This window comes from Cyprinus carpio, chromosome A3, assembly GCF_018340385.1.
Source record: "Cyprinus carpio isolate SPL01 chromosome A3, ASM1834038v1, whole genome shotgun sequence".
Taxonomy (NCBI): Eukaryota; Metazoa; Chordata; class Actinopteri; order Cypriniformes; family Cyprinidae; genus Cyprinus; species Cyprinus carpio.
Window position 1 is genome coordinate 1587453 of NC_056574.1, and position 12866 is coordinate 1600318.

At 35.1% G+C, this 12866-nt stretch overlaps 1 protein-coding gene and 1 long non-coding RNA gene across 3 annotated transcripts in view; one reads left to right on the plus strand and one right to left on the minus strand.

Annotated features, from left to right (window-relative positions):
* The window catches only part of LOC109069727 (polymeric immunoglobulin receptor-like), a 102000-nt gene that overhangs the window by 58643 nt on the left and 30491 nt on the right, over positions 1-12866 (plus strand). The gene's annotated exons all lie outside the window — the stretch shown is intronic.
* On the minus strand, positions 10081-11444 carry LOC122138913. The gene is made up of 3 exons (XR_006155889.1): positions 11166-11444; positions 10966-11029; positions 10081-10834 (listed from the first exon to the last, which is right to left on the minus strand). It is a non-coding gene; the product is annotated as an uncharacterized LOC122138913 (long non-coding RNA).

The window sequence follows — 12866 nt, forward strand, 5'->3', positions numbered from 1 at the left end:
ACAGCTTAATATCACGTCATTTGTGCTTTAAGAATCGGCGAATCTGCTGCGGTCGTTCCATCACAACTGGAGCGGAGACCTGAACCAGGAAGTTGGTCACCAGATAACGCGGTAACCAGTTAAACCGTCACACCGGAAATAACGGTCTGGTTGTTTTTTGACAGGAGCTGCAGGTTCGGGGAATATGCTGCCTATGTTCCATTTGATCTAAGATTACAATTTTAACACATAATAAACATGTGCGTGAGTTTCAGATGAATTTACAGGTTTAAATATAAATACTAGGTTTACATATGACTCAGTAAAGCCCTGACATTCGGTTCTATTTATTTAATGAATCATAATGCGATCGTATTATTCAATGCGCTATTGTTATTATGTTTGAGATATCAACCACTGGTCGATGACCATAATGTTTGTATAAACTGTAGGTAACAGCTGGTCAAATGTACACCTAGGTCTTAAAAACCGTAATGATACCTACACTTAAATATTTTCTTCTCAGCCATGTCATCAATTGCTCTTGAGCGAAATCTCCTCCCATCCGTTGTCTGATTGGCATTTCGCAAGGATTCCTGGGTAGTTAAAGTGTGCGGAGCCTGCATCTATGCAGACCGCTTCAAGGGTACAAAGGGGGCGCTGCTGAGCACACTTCAGAGCGTTAAAATGCTGAATGGGACGGCCTACGGACTCGTAGACTCTGCGAGCACGCGCAATTTAAGTACACGAGACCGAAAGTCCACATGAAGTGTGCCATTTGGGACAGGGCCATTGTCAGCTCGGGAAATATGCAAATGTTACTAAAAACACCAGAGACCGGAAATGTAAAGCACCGTTCCAGTCAGGCGAGACTTCGCATTCAGAAAAAGGGGAATAAGGTTGTTTTATTAATGTCTACACTAGGGCTGTAAAAAAAAAAAACCAAAACAAAAAAAAATTCGTAAGGGGAAAATGTAAACAATGAACCAACTGAACAGCTGATTCTAAGTGATCAAGGGCTTAGGACGTTCCAGTTCAACCCATTGCAAGGGTTCTGTCAGAAGTGGGCACTCATGCAACATTGTCAATGACGTACATCCGAGTAAACAAGATGAGAGAAGTTTGCGAGTGAAGGGCATAAAAAACCGGACTGGAATGCAGCCTATAACGGCTAATATTGCCCACAGCACATTGCGCGGTGGACGTGGATTCAATTAGAACTACAAACATACATAAACAGTGTTAAAAACTACAAACATGGCAGATATACGTGACCGACTGACAGGTAGAGAAAGGGATTTGTATGGAGTCAATATAATATCACATATATACGCAAAAAAATAAAGTTTTGCAAAAGAAAATAAAGTTTTGCAAACAAAAATTAAAGTATTGAGGAAAATAATTTTGCTTTTTGCAAACAAAAATAAATAATTGCTAAACATAAATCATACCGTGCGAAAGCAATGATTTTGCAATACATATTTTCCATGGTCATATCTACAATTTTATTTGCAACACTGATTTTATTTTGCGTGTCGGTCTAGTTTGAGCTTGCGCTGCAGTTTTTCCTGTGCGCTTCATTTTTCTGCGCGTCTCGCTTTGTGGCACTGTTTTGATGTGGGGGTGGAGTCAAGGGGCAGGGGCGTGTACAACATGTCTCCCTGGAAGTGACGTTATCGGCCTGAGATGCAGCTCACTGATCCAGGTACTGTCATGATGAGCAGATGCATGTGAGTGGATCGCTTCCTTTTATTCACTAGCATTAAAACATGCATGGTTTCGTTTTATTAACTTTATTAACAAATGTATAGCCTATGTGTATTAGCAGCATTTGCTCAAGTTAAAGAAGTTGTTACCATGCACATCTGCTGTTTATTTATCTCGATGTGCACACTTTTCTAGCATTAAAATGTGTATTGTTTCATTTGGTTAACTGCATGTGTATTAACAGTGTTTGTTTAAAATCTCTTAACCTGTGGGAGGACGCCAGCGCACAGAAGCGTTCTTTGTTCACATTAGTTCAGAGTTACTGCTAGTTTTTAACGATGCTTTTGGAAAACGCAGCCCTGAAGAGTTTTGTAAATAAAAGCCTATACTGTAAAAGCCCGACATGCCAATAAAGATTGTTTACTGGAAGTGCACTTTAGAGGATGAATTTAACAATAACCCTATAATAATAAATACTAGAATTATAAATGAATAATTCGCTAGTTTCATTTGTAAATTAAAACACTAATTTAACAAAGAACATTAATTAGGTAAGCCTATACACGAATTTAAAGGGGAAATAAGCATAACAATAAATATAAAAATATAGCCCTATTTAATATAATGGTATTATCAATTATTATATACGGTTAGCCTATATGAATAAATGAATGATGCATTTATATAGCGCTTTATAATGTATTGTTGTACACCCAATTCGCTGTACGATCATGTGGGGGGTCTCTCCTCAACCACCAGCAGTGTGCAGCATCCACTTGGATATATTATGTATATATAATTATAAAAATAATAAAAGCCTTATATGCACATATATTACATAAAAAGACAGCGATCAACGGACTGTGGGATGGATAAAAATATTTGATCAATCTCTGATAATCTCAGGTTGCTATGGTCACGCGGGTTTGTTTATGCATTAAACTCATGGAAAAATGAAACCAAAAAGATTCGAGCTTCATTTTTTTTTTATCTTACAATGACAGTCATTTATTAATTTATGCCAGGAGTTATGTAAATGAAAAACGAAGTCGAGATCGATATAAAACTTGAGTTGTAGACCTCTTTAATGATGTACGTTATAGTTTATGAAGTGAATTGCATAATTTTACATTAAAACTAGCAGTAGGCTAACTCTGAACTAATGTGAACAAAGAACGCTTCTGTGCACTGGCGTCCTCCCACAGGCTAAGAGATCTTAAACAAACACTGTTAATACACATGCAGTTAACCATATGAAACAATACACATTTTAATGCTATAGAAGTGTGTGATTGGCATAAAGTTGGCTTGACGTTGGACGTTCGATATTCGCAAATCTAGGGACCGTCTCTAAAGTTACATGCGAAACTACTATACACTTCTCTAACGTCATTAGCATGCAAGGAGAATGACTAACAGTCATAAAAACAACTGTTAACTGTTCATCCAGGTGTCAACTATAATGCACACCGTTTATATTTTTTGATAATTATTAAAATAAACTGTAAATCAAATGTAAAATACATATGACCATGGAAAATATGTATTGCAAAATCATTGCTTTCGCAAGGTATTATTTATGTTTTGCAATTCTTTTATTTTTGTTTGGAAAAAGCAAAATTATTTTCCTCAATACTTTAATTTTTGTTTGCAAAACTTTATTTTCTTTTGCAAAACTTTATTTTTTTGCATATATATGTGATATTATATTGACTCCATAGATTTGAGTGATAATTAATCAATGTCTAACCTGATGAAAAATATTAATTTAATGTTATCCACATTATATTTCATCTGCAGCAACACTGTGAACTTTTATAAAGATACGTTTGGTCATTAACTTTTTAATGCACAAATAGAGTACATACTTTTAGGGCATAGTATAAGTAGGCGAACTGGGACGCAGCAACAGTGTATGTAGTGTGAGAGCGGCATTGGCCCTGTCCCAAATGGACACTTCTTGTGCACTTGCGGTCTTACGGACTTACAATGACGGCACGTGCGCGTGTCCCTTAAGTCCACTAGACCGTAGGGTGTCCCATTCGTCATTTTAGTCCCATTCGTCGCGAGCACCCCCTTTCTGGCCGTTATCATTAATCATTAGCCCTCGATACACACTTCTGCCGAGTCCGCACTGGGGCGAGCTCTGCAGCAGACGTTTTATTAATGCAGAGAACAAACACATACAAAAGCATAGGCATACATCACATAATATATTATATAGTATAATATCACTATACTTTCAAACATACTGATAAACTAACGTTAAATATAAAAATACTGTATTTAAAACAGCTAGTTCATATATAATTGGACGCAACTGCGTCATATCGCGCATGTTGTGACAAGTTTGCCACATCTGCGCACGGGAGTTATCAGTCTAAATGTTCTGCAAAGTCAGTCAACGGTGAAAATAAATAGTAGTAATTTAATTTAAAGTCCAACAGTTTAACACTAATATTGGACATAAACAAACACGTTAAATATAAAGTATTCAAAACAGGTAAGTTCATATATCTGGAGTAAAGTTGAATTGAACTGATACATCGGTCATACATCGCTCTGGACCGTGCGCCCCATGACGAGACCGACGCACCGTCACAGAAACAAGGAGGAGATGCATTCTAACATAACTGTGGCATTTAACTCAGTTAGTGAGGGCTCGTTTAAAATATTGCACATATATAGGCCATTCAGATTAATTGTTAAAGTGCAATAAAATACCTTATATCTGCAGACGATGTACGTCTGTTTGTGGATGGAGACTTTGTAATGGCCAAAACTATTTTGCACACATCACATTATAGTGCGGTGTGTACTTTAAGAGACTGATCACTTAACTTATAACGCATACTATGTGGTGATAACGTAGAAGGACTACGTGAGAACCACTATGGATGATAAATTCGCTCTGCTGCCTTATTATTTTGTCTTTATTATTTGTATTATATATATATTATAAATTGGTGCCCATGCTAAGAGAACCTGTCGTTGGAAGTTGGAAAGTTTGATAGGGAGTTTGGATATATCATAATTACACATTAAGAGAAAATTAAGGCCACCAAGTTGTGAAAAAAACTAATTGAGGAAAAACATTCCAAATAGAAGATGGTTTGGCTAGATAGTGGTTCAGCCAATTAATTTTGAATGTATTGTTGAGAGAATCAAAATCAAAGTTCAGACCACCATTATTATATGCGTTTAATATGACTGATTTTCTCAAATAATGAGATTAATTTTTTCATAGGAATTTTATTAGAACATCATTAATTAATTTAGACGTGGGCTTATCCATAAAAAGAGACTGAGCTGCGTAGGCCAAACGAGACAGACCCTCTGCCTTAGTGAGCAGTGTTCTGCCTTTTAGTGACAGATCCCTTTGTAACCAACAATTACAATTTACTTGTGTTTTGGTAATAATAGGTTTGAAGTTTGCTGAGCATCTATATTCATCTTTACTAATTTAGTATACCATGATATGTTACCCTATTTTTGACAGCAATATCCTCAATTGAAGTAAGAGAGCAATCTTTGATTTGTAGCAATTTGCATTTGTTAAAGTTTAAATTTAATCCCGAAGTTTTAAAAAAAGGCTGAAGAATACCCAAAGCCAATTTAATTTGTGAAGAATCATTTAAGAATAAAGCTATATCAGCCACTAATTGACTAATTTTTATTTTAGTGTTATCAATTGTGATACCCTTTAATTGACTATTGTTTATATGTGTGCTAAGGAACTGTGTTGCAATTAGAAACAGGTAAAGGGAAACTGGACATCCTTGCCGAACTCCTCGTTTTAAAAAGAATCTAGGTGAAGTATCATTACTTAATTTGATAGAGCTGTTTCCGTTTATGTACAGCATTTTGACCATCCTGCAAAAAGCATTGCCAAAGCCAATTTTTTGTAGAGCCTGAAATAAAAATTCATGTTCCAATGTGTCGAAAGCTTTGTAATAATCTAAAAAGAAAATGAAACCATCAGTGTCTATTAAATCTGAATAATCTAAAACTAAACCGTATTTTATTAGAAATGTGCCTTTTCTGCATAAATCCTGATTGTGTTTCGTCAATTATGGAGTTCAAAACATATTTCAATATTTTTGCTAGAACTAAAGCTATTATTTTATAATCATTATTTAATAATGTAATTGGACGCCGCCAGTTATCTATTAAAAGGGGATCTTTATTTAACTTTGGGATAAGTGTTATTAAATCTTGACATAATGTGGCTGGAAGCAGTGTTTTCTCTATACTTTCCTCATAAACCTTTAACAAGAAGGGTGCTATACTATGACTTAACAGCTTGTAAAATTCTGAACTGAGTCCATCTGTTCCGGGAGATTTGTTAGCTTTTAAAGTATTAATAGCTTCCTCTATCTCTTTCAGTGTGATAGAGGCATCACAAAAATGTTTATCTAAGTCACTCAGCTGGCTTATATTAGGTAAAGATTTAAAGAAATCATTCATATGTTGTTGGGATAATTTAGAAGTATACAAATCACTATAAACTTTGGCACAAAACTTTGCAGTATTTTTTGGGTCATCACTAAGATTACCATTAATCATTAGTTTTTGAATTTGATTGTTTTTAGCTTGCTGCCTTTCCAGTCTGAAAAGTATGCAGAGTTCTGTTCACCCTCTTCAATCTATTTTCTACGCGATCTAATAAATGTCCCTTCTGCTTTCTGTTTATATATGTTGTCTAATTTGAACTGTAATTCAACCAATTCTACTTTTTCACAATCAAGTAAATCAACCACATTTTTAGATAAAAGATTAGTGATTTTGTATATAACGTTATTTTCATCAGTTTTTTTCTATATATAAATATATTTTCAAGATATTTGCCAATTTCGTATTTAGTTAATTCCCAATTGCTGCTGTAACTGTTCTCGTCTTTGGCTTTATTCCAATTTTTGTGAATTATCTTATTGATTTCATCTTTTACTTCATTATAAGAGAGAATCAAATTGTTAAGTTTCCAGTAAGAGCAGAACCCACGCACATCATCAGAAGCAAGGAAATGGGCACGAATAAAGATACTCTTGTGATCAGAAAAAGGGGATGGTAAAATATCAGAAGAGGTATTGCATAATTCCTTAGAAACAAGCCACATGTCAATTCGGGACTGGGAGGAGAGAGAGTTATTACTCCATGTGAACATCTTTTGAGAGGGATGCAACTCCCTCCAACTATCCATCAAAGAGAATCTTTGCATAAACATTTTCAAGTATAAACTACTATTGTCAGGGAGTTTTGGAGGCCACCTGTCTATTCTGCTATCTAAAGCCACATTAAAATCACCACCAAAAAGAAGCATGGAATTTGGGTATTTAGTCAATAATTTCAATATATGTTCCTCTAAACGACTAATAAAGGCTTTATTTTCTTTCTTCTGGTTATAACCATAAACACAAAAAGTCAAATTTAAAATTTCAGTAACGAGACTGATATAATGTCCATCTACATCACTTGCACTGAGTAACACCTTCCCTTTAAACTGATTTTTTAAAATGCATACACCAGCTGAATGTGTCGTACAATGAGACATCCATATGTCCAGACCCCATTGTGACCTCCAGAAATTAAGATCCTCTACTGATGAGTGACATTCTTGGAGAAAACAAAAGTCAGATTTAAATTGTTTGAGATATAAGAAAACAGCCTTTCTCTTAGTGAGATTTCTTAGCCCTCTAGCATTTAAAGAAACAACAGATAAAGACGAAACAGATAAAGATGAAACAATAAAGCTGACTAGAAAATAAATAAATAAATTAAATAGACCTATTCAAAACAAATAACTTGTTTAGAACTTTAACCGGTCAGAAAATGACAAGGATGAGAACCACAACTCAAACAGTAGAAAAAATATATTAAAATGCAGTATGAAATTCTTAAGTAATACTTTAAATGAAATTTACGAACATAAGTATAATACCAGAGCTTTTTCATTATGAGGAGACTGTAGCCTATTGTAATATACAAACCAGACAACACACACCTCTGAAGCCTACTAGAATGTCTCAATAACTATATGACCCACAAAACTATAACACGTTCTAGAATATAACTATTTAAATCTTTCGAAAAGGCAGCGTTGTCTTACATAGTAGCCTAATCAAAAGTGTAGTACCGCCAGATGGGTGTCTTCAGTGTCCTGAGAAGAACTTTAGACTGGTAATGGTCCAGAACATCAAAGAGGGCCAACAAGTCAAAATGGTGGAAGCAATATTAAAGTCAAGAGATAATAAGATGAAAGAGAAACTTATTTTAGTCATTCAGGAGGGAAAATCTCAGCTCCCTCAACAAACGCCCTTCCACCCACAAAATAAGCACTCTTATTTTCTTTTCTGGCCTTTTCCTTGTTTCTTCGTTCTCTGTCTGCTTGCGACAGATCCTCGGATATTTTCAGCTTGTTATTTCTAAGGAAAACTGAATCCTCAGCAGCACGTCAGACCGCGTCGCGTTGGAAACGAGAGACAAACTGCACGATGATTCCTCTGGGCTTGCTGTCGTTCAGTCGTTTTCGACCCAGGCGATGAACGGTATCCACGGCATCCGGGAGTTTTTCTTTCGCACCTGGCAGAAGTTGCTGGCAAACGTTAATGACCTTACCTCTGACATCTTCTCGTTCACTTTCAGGGACCCCGTGAACTCTGAGACTCCAACGACGTGAGTAAGCTTCAAGGTGCAGAAGCCGTTTTTCCTGTTCATGCCAGTTAAACTCGACTCTCTTTTAACTAGTGACTCAGTCGCACCGACTTTGACTTTCAGATCTTTTACTTTGGCGCTCATAAAGTCAATCACATCCTTCACTCCAGAAATCTGTCTAGTATTTTCGTTGATTGTTTCTTTCATACTAGCGATCACACGTGAGTTTTCCCCCACCATTTTTTCCAAAGCATCCGAACGATTATTAATCAGCCTCGAGAGCTCCCCGAGTTGAGAGAGGATGGCAGTTGTGTCAGCACTCTCGGTCTTGCGTTGTTTGATGGCAGGGGACTTACATGGGGTTTCTAGAAGACAGGGAAATTCTTCCTCACACAGCATGAATTCTGCAGAGTCAGTATCATGGCCTATGTAGTCATGCATGTTCTCCATCAGAAGTTCTTTTCGGGGTTGACTTGTCTCATTACCGTTTTTGTTAGTATTAGCAGCAGCTTGAGTTCCATTCTTACTTTTTCTGTTCTCGGATTTTCCCATTTTGAAAGCTACCATAAATTTAACGCTGGTTAAATGTGATCTAGTACTTAATTGTGCTTTTCTTACTGCATTACAAGACAAAATATACAGCTGAGTTTGCGGAGCTCATCAACATGTGTCTGATCAGAGCACCATCTTGGACCTCCCCCCGCTCTACAGCAGACTTCTACCCGACAGTCAAAGCGGCATTACGTCACGAAAGTGCAAACTTAGAGGAAGACCGCAATGGTTTAGGGTGCCATTTGGGACAGGGCCATTGTTTGTCGGGGATAGCAACAGTAACTAAGGAGGACGGGTCTTTGCTAATGGTCAATTGACCATATGCATGATTACTTCCTGGTTTTAGATAAGCCAGCTCAGTCATTTCCGGTCAACTGTGCTGTAAGGGGAGCGCCCTTTGCTAGGTTTCATCATCCATTCACAATTTGGAGCAAAGTATAATCTGTCTAAGATGACCAAAAGTTCACTTATACTGTTTCAGGAATGACAAACGCGAATGTTAAATTGAGCGAGCGAATCTGTTAAATTATGCCGCAAGTCATTCCTATGATTGACAGTGGCAACGGAATGAATCTGACGAGCCAATGTCAAAATAGAGCTGTGCATTAAGTGATTGAGAATAAATTTAGACTAAATTCAGACGAACAATACTACAGCAACAATTCTATGTTGGATAAAATTTAAACTATGTAGTTATTAAATTAAATCTAATCATTTCAAAATATTGAATACATTATTTAATTGTTATACCAACTTATTTAACAATATAGGTAGCCTATTTAAATAATTCAGCATTATAGGCTGTTGTTTGGCCTTATTTATTTCTTTAAATGACAAGTGACATTGTGACTTCCTGCACTTGCTTATACAGTATACTAAATTTGTTATACTATTTATTTTATAATAAATAAATAAAAAGTCTTTATTTTTCGCAGAGACATGTTTTTGCTACATTTCTTTATATCGTCTTCATGAATGTAAATTTTACTGCAGAGAGTTGAGAAATAATAAAGGCCTTAAAATTTTATAAAAAATGTAAATATGTGTTGACTATGAAGGTAAGAGATTGATTATTGAGAATACCATTATGATGTTGTTTAAGAGCTTAGCCTAACTGCCTAAACAGTTACGATAGTGTTAATTTGTCAGCATTCAAATGTACAGTTAAGTGTCTTCCTATATGTATATGTAACAGGTGTTTAAAGAATTTAACAATTAATTAATTAAATGAATTGCTGTTGGTGCAAATAGATTTATCAGAAGATTTTAAGAGTCGTAAAGGAGGTAGCAGGTTGTAGTGAGAAACAACAGACAACACAAGTTAGACGCAAACTGGTATGTAATTAGATTTCCAGTGAGAATTATAATCAGGTTAAATACAATATCAGGCAATGATACAAATCTCAAGCATGAAAATCCCCTCTTGAGAGTGCACTCTTCTTTTTTTTACCCCAGGAAACAGAAAAGTATTGTACAGACTGGTAAATTAAATGTCAAAAAGAAATAAAATAAAATAAACAAAAAATACTCAATAAAGGAGTGGTGTCTTTTTTCTCTTTTAAAACACTTTTCTCAAAATATCACATATCAATTTCAATCAACTTACGGCTATGGGTAACCATACACCAAGAGTGTTCAATGCTCTTCAAAGCACGGATCAATTTCCTGTCAATCCCTGTATTTGTCAATCTCAAAAAAAAAAAAAGTATTCAATAGTCTCTAATAGGAATTGTCTTGCTTAAAGCAAGACTGGAGAATGAAAGAAAGGATATTGTCCTCTTCTTTATGAATTGTAGTCTTTTCCTCTCTGTAGCAGATTCGGGTGGCTCGCCATCAAACGTGAATTTCACAGGATATCGCAGAAGATCACAATCCAGAACCAAGGAAAAAAAATAGAAATACAAGAAGAAGAAAAAAAAAAGAAAAGGGACAAAAAAAACCTGGCCTGATCACAGACCAGAGCATTCATTTAGTGATTTCAGAAATAATTTCACATCAAAGATTGAAATAATCAAAATAAACAATTAAACACACAAATATGTGTTTCAAGACATTATATAAATCACACTAATTTACCTCTAGAACAATTCTATCTGTCTTCCTCACACAGGCGCATGTGACCAATAATGGCGCCGGTGAACTGAAATGGAGGAATAACCACGCGGTTCACTATGACCACACTTATACTCATTTAGAGTGAAATAGTACAATTAAATTATATAACATAGCAATATTAATTTTTCACAAGAACTTTTAATCCCATATTAATCATTTACCTCTATATTTAGCGTCTTTTACTTTCACCCAAGCACGTCTCACAGGCACGCGTCGGCCAGCAATGGCGTTGGTGAAAGATGAATACCCACGCGATTCACTATAAGCCTGGAGTGAAATGTGACTCAACAACATTCACTCGGCTTCTCCATACGCTGCACGGTATGAAATTAATCAAATTAACGGTTTTCTACTTTTCTTCAACTATATACTTCTAGTTTTGATCGCAAAGATCGACTCGCGTCTTCTCTCCTCTGTGCTCAGCTTTCTTCTCGTTACGCAGGCGAGTCCAACCACACACACACAGCGCGTGATGATGGAGCTCGTTCATTGGTCAATCACAAATCAAATAATAATAACTTAAAACGTCAACTGTTTGAGTTAAATCATTTTTTTCTTTTTTTAACACATCACTTTTCAACTTTTATTAAGGGAAAATCATATAACTAAATTGTGCAAATAAAATAATTAACTTCATTTAACCTGTGTTACATTAAAATAATTAAATTAGTTTAACCTGTGTTTTTTGTATGGCTTATCTTTATCCAGAAGTTCTAAATAGCGCTCCGTGGTCAAATCGCTGATGCATTGTCTGATTTATTTGTTAACATCATTACTCGGATTGAATGACATTATGTAAAACATCCTGTTTCATAATTGTCTAATTTTCTTAATTTCTTTTTTGTAATTGTCCCAATTCAGATTAAACTTCTGTGCCACCTCTGCAGTGTAAAGATGAATTTTGTTGTTATTAATTTAATTTGATTGGTAACAGCTCTATAAAATGTTGTAATATGCTAATTGTATTTATTGATAAAATATCAGACATTTCTCAGGCAGTAAATATGAATGTTTCAGATGAATTTGAGAAGTGCTGGTTTTGTCTTGGGCTTGACTCTGTCTCGCCCTGCCTTGGTCTTGTCTTGGTTTCAGCACTCTCTGGTCTAGGTCTTGGTTTAGGTGGTCTTGACTACAACACTTTCAGATAAACACTATTTACTATTTTTATTGATTTTTTTCCTTGTGGGGACTGCAGGCCAGTCCATGTGGCCATGTCTTCATAGAGCACATATTTTGATAAAATATACTTTATACACTGTAAAAATGTGTTTAGCAGGTGATCTAAAAAAATCTGCTTCATATGGTACAATCTAAATTAACCATTTTTATCAAATGAAATACATTATTTTTTATGTCCATTTAGTATGATTGAATCAACCTGACTACATTAGATTAAAATTTTTTAATGGATCAAATAAAGTATATATCCTTAAGGTAAAAATTGCACATGATCAATTTCTGAAGTATATGGTAATGAAATTATTTTTCTTTTTTGTTGATGTGATACTAGAAAGGTTTTCATTTGGATTGTTTGCTGTTGAATTAACCCAAAATTATAAAACCAATATGTGTGTGTGTTTGTGTGTGTGCTTGTGTGTGTGTGTGTGTGTGTATATATATATATATATATATATATATATGTATATATATATATATATATATATATATATGTATGTATGTATATATATATGTATGTATATATATATATATATATATATATATGTATGTATATATGTTTATATATATATTTACATTTAGTCATTTAGCAGACGCTTTTATCCAAAGCGACTTACAAATGAGGACAATGGAAGCAATCAAAAACAACAAAAGAGCAATGATATATAGGTGCTATAACAAGTCTC